Raw genomic sequence first — 7,945 nt, forward strand, 5'->3', positions numbered from 1 at the left:
ATACCGGGTCAGTGAATTGGTAGGATGTGCCATATGCAAAAGTACAAGGAAAAATGGAAAACGAAATAGGGCAAAATAAAATTCCAATACAATAAAACCAACGTGAAAAGAAATAGAAGCTTCCTAAAACTAGTTAAGTCATAAAAAATTGGGCGCCCCTATGTCTCGCTGTAAGCGAGACAGAGGGCAAGCCTCGCGGGGAAGGTCCAGATAGGTCGGCCCAGCTGCGCGGGAGGCTACAACCTCCTTTTTCTGTTTTCTGTTTTGCTTTATTTTGGTAATTTCATTTATACTTTAAACTATTCTAAATATATACTGCAAAAAGGATCTATAAATAAATTTGAAATTTTTTGACCAAGCATTTGAAAAATGTTAAATGTGTATAGAAAAATGTTTATCACGCATGCGAAAAATGTATTAAAAAATTGATCATGTATTTGAAAAATGTTAATCAAGCATTTGAAAAACACCTGAAGTATTTGAAAAATGTCAATCAAGCATTTGAAAGACACCTTAACAAATATTTGAAAAAATATTAATCAAGCATTTGAAAAATGTTAAATATGCAGAGAAAAAATGTTGACAATGTATTAAAAAATATGATGAATTTTTTTGATCATGTATATAAAAAATGATAGTATTTGAAAAATGTTAATCAAGCATTTGGGAATGTTAATTAAGCATTTTTTTGATCATGTATATAAAGAGTGTTAATCAAGCATTTGAAAAAAATGTTGAACAAGTATTTGAAAAATGTTAATCAAGCATTTGAAAAATGTTAAATGTGCATAGACAAAAATGTTGACCATGTATTAAAAACTGTTAAACTTGTATTTGAAAAATGTTAATCAAGCATTAAAAATCTTAAAATTATATATAAAGTATGTTGACCATGTATCAAAAAAATGTTAATCTTGTATCTGAAAAACATTAAAAAGTGTATAGAAAAAATGTTGACCATGTATTACAAAAGTGTTTAGTTCCTATTGGAAAAATGTTAGACGTGTATTAGAAAATTGTTGATGACGTATACACAAATGTAGAATAAAAACCAAAAGAACAAAGAGAACCAAAAAAAGAAACAAAATGAACAAAATAAAAAGGAAATAAAAATGCAAAAAAAAGAATGAAAAAGGAGAAGAAAAAATAAAAGAAACAAAAAGAAAACCAAAGAAAAACAACGAAAAAGGAAATAAAATCTATACCTACTAATAAAGGGGTTATGCTTCTGCCTGTACATCGTTATATATGTTTCTGCCCGTAACACACACACACTAAACATTACATTAACACTGCGTTTGGATGTTCCCATTGAAGCCCAAGAAATCGAATTGGTAATCATCTGACATCAATACAGATGTTTGGTTGCACACCGAATTCGTATTAGAAACGCCAGATGTCGGAGTAAACGACCACGGGTAGCCTCACCTGCTTCCCGTGGCGATTCAAGACATCGGGGCCGGCTGCGCCCCTCAAACCTCAAGGACAAAGTACCACCTTTCTTGGGCCGGCTGGTGGCATCGGCCGGCTGACCAGAGGGCGGCGCCCTTCAGAAGAAAGCCATGAGATGCACTAGTAGAAAAAGGGTCAAATGTGAAGCACATTAGTGCCGGTTTGAATTTGAGCCGGCACTAATGTGTGCATTAGTGCCGGTTCCAACGGCTAGCCGGTCGCTCTCATTAGTACCGGTTCGTGGCGAACCTTTAGCACCGGTTCGTGCCACGAACCGGTACTAAAGTGAGTGGTGGTAGGATGTTGTCAGTCCGGGGCCCCTCCAGCACCTTTAGTACCGGGTCGTATCATGAACCAGTACTAAAGGTCGTCCTACATAGACCCTTCGTTCACCCGAGCTCGCTCTGTTCTTCCCCTTTCCCCTCTTCTCTCTGTTCTTTTCCCTCTTCCTCTCAAGCTCATCACACATTTTGCCCAAAATTTGTCAAGATTTGAAGGCCCCCATCCATTCAAATGATCACAAAGGTTAGCAACTTTGTCCTTTCATCTCTCATTGCTAGATTAGCTCGTGCAATGCTTTATATAGTGATTGATTTTTGAGTTTAGTAATTTGGGAGGAATTATATATATGTGCTAGTATTTGATTTATATGCAATTTGAGGTAAAAAATAACACTTAGTTTGCATATGTAGGTGTGGTTTACTTAGTACCTTCTAAATCTCCGTCGTAACCACCGTCGATCGCTCGCAACGTCCCGTCGCCGGCACCATCTTGTGGTGAGCCTCTTGCTCATGAAGTTTTATATTAAAAATTGATGTTTGTGTGATTTGGATATATAGTTACTCGTATAATTATCTTACCCATATGTTGTTTGTTATACATAGTGCCATGGTTTTGATATCCGTCCCCGTCGGCCCTCGTCCGGGTTATGATTCGGATGTGGTATATTCTTTTTTAAAACTATTCATTGCATTTCATGTTTATGAAAAATTATGCCCATTAAGTTGACATATATATTTGTATGTAGGAGGTAGTTGAACCGGAAATTCCAACTGACCCTATTGTCGAGAGGTTAAATTTAGTTGAAAGAGAAAACGAGGATTTGAAGGAAAAATTGAAAAGAATTGAGGGGGAGAAGATGGAATTGGAGTTGCATGTTGCCGATGTCGTCGATGATCACAAGATTAAGATGGAGAAAATGCGCTTGAAGATTAAAAAGATTAGAGAATATGCCATTCATAGTGAGGCTTGGTATCATTATGCTGTTGGATCAATTGTTACCTTAGTTGCGATCTTGATCGCATTTGTTGTTGCATTTAAATTCTTTAGCTAGAGAGTTATCTGTTTGTTGCATTTAAGTGTTGTATGATATTTATGTATGAACTTTATGTATTGTATTAATTTGGTGTTTTCGGTGCTGTGTATTGAAGATGAGCCGGCAATGGATGTACGATGACCGATGCTCTCCCGAGTTCATTAATGTCGTGCGTACTTTTCTGCTTGCGGCTGAGGCAAACAAGCGGGCGGATGGTTTTATGCCTTGTCCATGTGCTGGCTGTAAGAATGGTCACAATTACTCTACGTCAAGAACCATTCACGTCCACCTGTTTGAGTCGGTTTCATGCCCCACTATAATGTTTGGACCAAGCATGGAGAAAGAGGGGTTATGATGGAAGACAATGAAGAAGAAGAGGACGACGACAGCTATCCTGGCCATGGGTTCCCTGAATACGATGATACAACAATGAGGGAAGAAGCTAAGCCGGTAATGCGGGAAGAAGCTGAGCCGGCAATGCGGGAAGAAGCTGAAGAAGAGGCATCGGATGAGCCCGTTGATGATCTAGGTCGGGCCATTGCTGATGCAAAGAGAAACTGCGCAAGTGATTTGGAGAAGAAGAAGTTGCAGCGCATGTTAGAGGATCACAAAAAATTGTTGTACTCGAATTGCGTAGGTGACAAGAAAAAGCTGGGCACCACACTGGAATTGCTACAATGGAAGGCAGAGAATGGTGTATCTGACAAGGGATTTGGAAAGTTGCTGGTAATGATAAAGAATATGCTTCCAAAGGACAATGAATTGCCCGAGAGTACATACGAAGTAAAGAAGGCTGTCTGCCCTCTAGGGTTAGAGGTGCAGAAGATACATGCATGCCCTAATGATTGCATCCTCTACCGCGGTGAGTACGAGGATTTGAACGCTTGCCTAGTATGCGGTGCATTGCGCTATAAGATTAGCCGCGATGACCCTGGTGATGTCGAGGGCGAGCGCCCCAAGAAGAAGATTCCTGCCAAGGTAATGTGGTATGCTCCTATAATACCACGGTTGAAACGTTTGTTCCAAAACAAAGAGCATGCCAAGGCGATGCGATGGCACAGAAAGACCGTAAGAAAGACGGAAAGTTGAGAGTACCCGCTGACGGGTCGCAGTGGAGAAAAATCGAAAGAAAGTACGGGAAGGAGTTTGCAGATGACGCAAGGAACGTATGGTTTGGTCTAAGCGCAGATGACATTAATCCTTTTGGGGAGCAGAGCAGCAACCATAGCACCTGGCCTGTAACTCTATGTTTGTATAACCTTCCTCCTTGGTTGTGCATGAAGCGGAAGTTCATTATGATGCTAGTGCTCATCCAAGGCCCTAAGCAACTGAGAGACGAAAGCTAGGGGAGCAAATGGGATTAGAGACCCCAGTCTTCTCTATAAGAAGAGCTGGTCTAGAGTGTGATTCGGATCAAAACAAATGGATGGCTTAAACCTGCTTATTATACTAGAAACAATGGAATACCTCAAGTTGGATATAGGTGAGGTGGGACTTAAGAATGCCCGACAACGACATTGATGTGTACTAAGGCCATTAGTTGAAGATCTCTTACAACTATGGAATGGAACAGGTGTACGTGCGTGGGATGAGCACATGTGGGAAGAATTTGACCTAAAGGCGTTGCTGTTCGTGACCATCAATGATTGGCCTGCTCTTAGTAACCTTTCAGGACAGACAAACAAGGGATACCGCGCATGCATGCACCGTTTCGACGATACCGACAGTATATATTTGGCTAATTGTAAGAAGAATGTGTACCTGGGACATCGTCGATTTCTTCCGAGCAGGCATACCGTAAGAAAGAAAGGCAAGAATTTCAAAGGTGAGGCGGATCACCGGACGAAGCCTCGCCACCGTAATGGTGCTGATGTACATGATATGGTCAAGGTTTGAAGGTGGTCTTTGGAAAGGGTCCTGGTGGACAACCTGTTCCGAATGATGCTGACGGACGCGCACCCATGTGGAAGAAGAAATCTATATTTTGGGACCTGCCCTATTGGAAAGACCTAGAGGTCCGCTCCGTAATCGACGTGATGCACGTGACGAAGAATATTTGTGTGAACCTGCTTGGCTTCTTGGGCGTGTATGGGAAGACAAAAGATACACCTGAGGCACGGGAGGACCAGCAACGTATGCACGGAAAAGACGACATACATCAGGGTCATGCAAGCTACGCTCTTACCAAAGAAGAGAAGAAAATCTTCTTTGAATGCCTGCTCAGTATTAAGGTACCGTCTGGCTTCTCGTCGAATATAAAGGGAATAATAAACATGGCAGAGAAAAAGTTCCAGAACCTAAAGTCTCATGACTGCCACGTGATTACGACGCAACTGCTTCCGGTTACATTGAGGGGGCTTCTACCAGAAAACGTTCGATTAGCCATTGTGAAGCTATGTGCATTCCTCAATGCAATCTGTCAGAAGGTAATCGATCCAGAAATCATACCATGGTTAGAGAATGATTTGGTGCAATGTCTTGTCAGTTTCGAGTTGGTGTTCCCACCGTCCTTCTTCAACATCATGACGCACGTCCTAGTTCACCTATGTGAAGAGATTAATGTTTTGGGTCCTGTATTTCTACACAATATGTTCCCCTTTGAGAGGTTCATGGGAGTCTTAAAGAAATATGTTCATAACCGTGCTAGGCCAAAAGGAAGCATCTCCAAGGGCCATGAAAATGAGGAGGTCATTGAGTTTTGTATTGACTTTATTCCTGACCTTAAGCCGATTGGTGTTCCTGAATCGCGGCATAAGGGCAGACTGGATGGAAAAGGCACGCTAGGAGGGGAACAAATAATATGTATGGATGGACATTCTCTCACTGAAGCACACTACACAGTTCTACAGAATTCTGCCTTGGTGGCTCCGTATATGGATGAACACAAGAATTTGCTACGCTCCAAACACCCGGAGTAGTCTGATCACTGGATTACACGTGAACAAACCAGGAGTTTCGCCAGCTGGTTGCAGACACGTACCATGCATGACGCCTCTATTGAATATGACATGTACTTGCTGTCCCAGTTACCATCTTCGAATATAATGACTTTCAAAGGGTACGAGATAAATGGTAATACATTTTACACGATCGCCCAAGATAAGAAGAGCACCAACCAAAACAGTGGTGTCCGCTTTGATGCAGAAACCAAGACGGGAAAGGAAACATATTATGGTTATATACATGACATATGGGAACTTGACTATCAACGTGGTTTGAAGGTCCCTTTGTTTCGGTGCAAATGGGTCAATATGACACGAGGCGGGGTAACGGAAGACCCGCAGTACGGAATGACAACAGTGGATCTCAACAACCTTGCGTATGCAGACGAACCATTCGTCCTAGCCAATGATGTGGCACAGGTTTTCTATGTGAAGGACATGTCTACCAAGCCGAGAAAAAGAAAAGATAAGGAAGCGAATGCATCGTACGATGAGCCAAAGCGACACATAGTTCTTTCTGGGAAGAGAAACATCATGGGAGTGGATGACAAGACAGACATGACAGGAGATTATGAAAAGTTTGATGAAATTGCTCCATTCACAGTGAATATTGACCCGAGCATCCAGTTAAATGATGAAGATTTTCCATGGCTACGGCGCAAAGGGACACACGCGAAGAAAACGTTTCACACCCAAAGATCTAGGATGTGATCGGCTTCACTATCATCACTTTCTTCTGTGTTTCACACCCAGGAGGGAATCTCTGTAATAGTTAGGATAGCTATTTATGTGTTTTGGCATTTGAAACGCGAATAAATTTTATGTGCAAGCAAATTCTTTCATGCATTTACTGATTTTTTCAGCTAAATGACCCTGAAATTGAAAAGCATTTCAAATGAACTCAGAAAAGGTTGAAAGTTGGCATGGTATCATAATTTCACCCACATAGCATGTGCAAAAAAGTAGAGAGGGTTGCCGCAAAAACTGGATGCACTTCGTATACAAAATGGACAATCTCTTTCGAAGTATCAGGGTTTCGGACGAAAACTCATCCGTTACAAAGGAATTTCATTTTTTAAATAACCTAAGCATTACCAAATTGAATATAATGATAAAACACACTAATATTAAACATAAAAAAAAGAATCACTAAAAAATCTATTTTCAAAGTTAAGTTATTCACAAACTAGTGATTCACACAAATTTCAAATAATTCAAAATTTAAACTATTCAAATTTGTAAACTACCGGTACTAATAGAAAGTTTGTAATTTTTTGTACCTAAAGCAAAAATATTCACAAAGAAACTCTAAATACAGCAAAAAACAACTCAAAAATAAATAAAACAAAAATAAATAAAGCAAAAAAATAAGAAAAAAGCCCACCTACTGCGCCACAGCAGCCTGCATACGACTAGAAACCCAACCTGTTGTTGGGCCAGGATGCAGGCCCGCAAAGGCCCAGTAGGCCCACAGGGCAGCACAAAACATTTAGGCCTAGTAGGCCTGCTTTGGAGAAGAGCTCGAGGGAGCTACCGCACTGGGGCTTATAAACCAGTGCGGATGCCCCTCGGCTAGCGAGGTGGGACTAAACATTTCGCACCGCACCTGCGCCAGCGCACCCCCTTTAGTACCAGGTGGTGGCTCAAACCGGTACTAAAGGGGGGGGGTCTTTAGTACCGGTTGGAGCCACCACTCGGTACTAAAGGGGTGCCGTTCCCGCCGCTTGGCCTGGCCAAAATAGACCTTTAGTACCGGTTGGTGGCTCCAACCGGTACTAAAGGTTGTTCTATATAAGAAAGAAAAAAGTCCATTTTACTACCCTGAATAAAGTGGGTGGTTCACTTTACCCCCTGATCTATTTTTTGACTCCTTCTACCCCCAAACAAACCAAAACCGTACAAAACACCCCCTGGCTGGTTTGTCTCCACTCGCTGCTGATGTGGCACTAGTTAACGGTGGTTTTGACCTCAGTGGGCCCCCCTTGTCAGGTCGGGCGTGGGCATCCCCATCGCTCCCTCGCGCTTCGTTCTGGCTCCAGCGCGACCCCGCCGACGAGCCGCGTCGCCACTTGCTCCACCCCGCGCTGGCCCGCCTCCTCCCGCAGCTACGCCGCCCCGCCGTTCGCCGTGGCGCTCTCGGTGAGCACCCCGCTCGGCCTCGCCTCGCTCCTCCGCGGCATTGGCTCCGGCGCCGTCCGCCCCATCGCCGCTCCGGCCGCGCGCCTGCGCCGCCCCG

Source organism: Triticum urartu, chromosome 3A (assembly GCF_056163025.1).
Source record: "Triticum urartu cultivar PI428250 chromosome 3A, HENAU_Tu73, whole genome shotgun sequence".
NCBI classification, from domain to species: domain Eukaryota; kingdom Viridiplantae; phylum Streptophyta; class Magnoliopsida; order Poales; family Poaceae; genus Triticum; species Triticum urartu.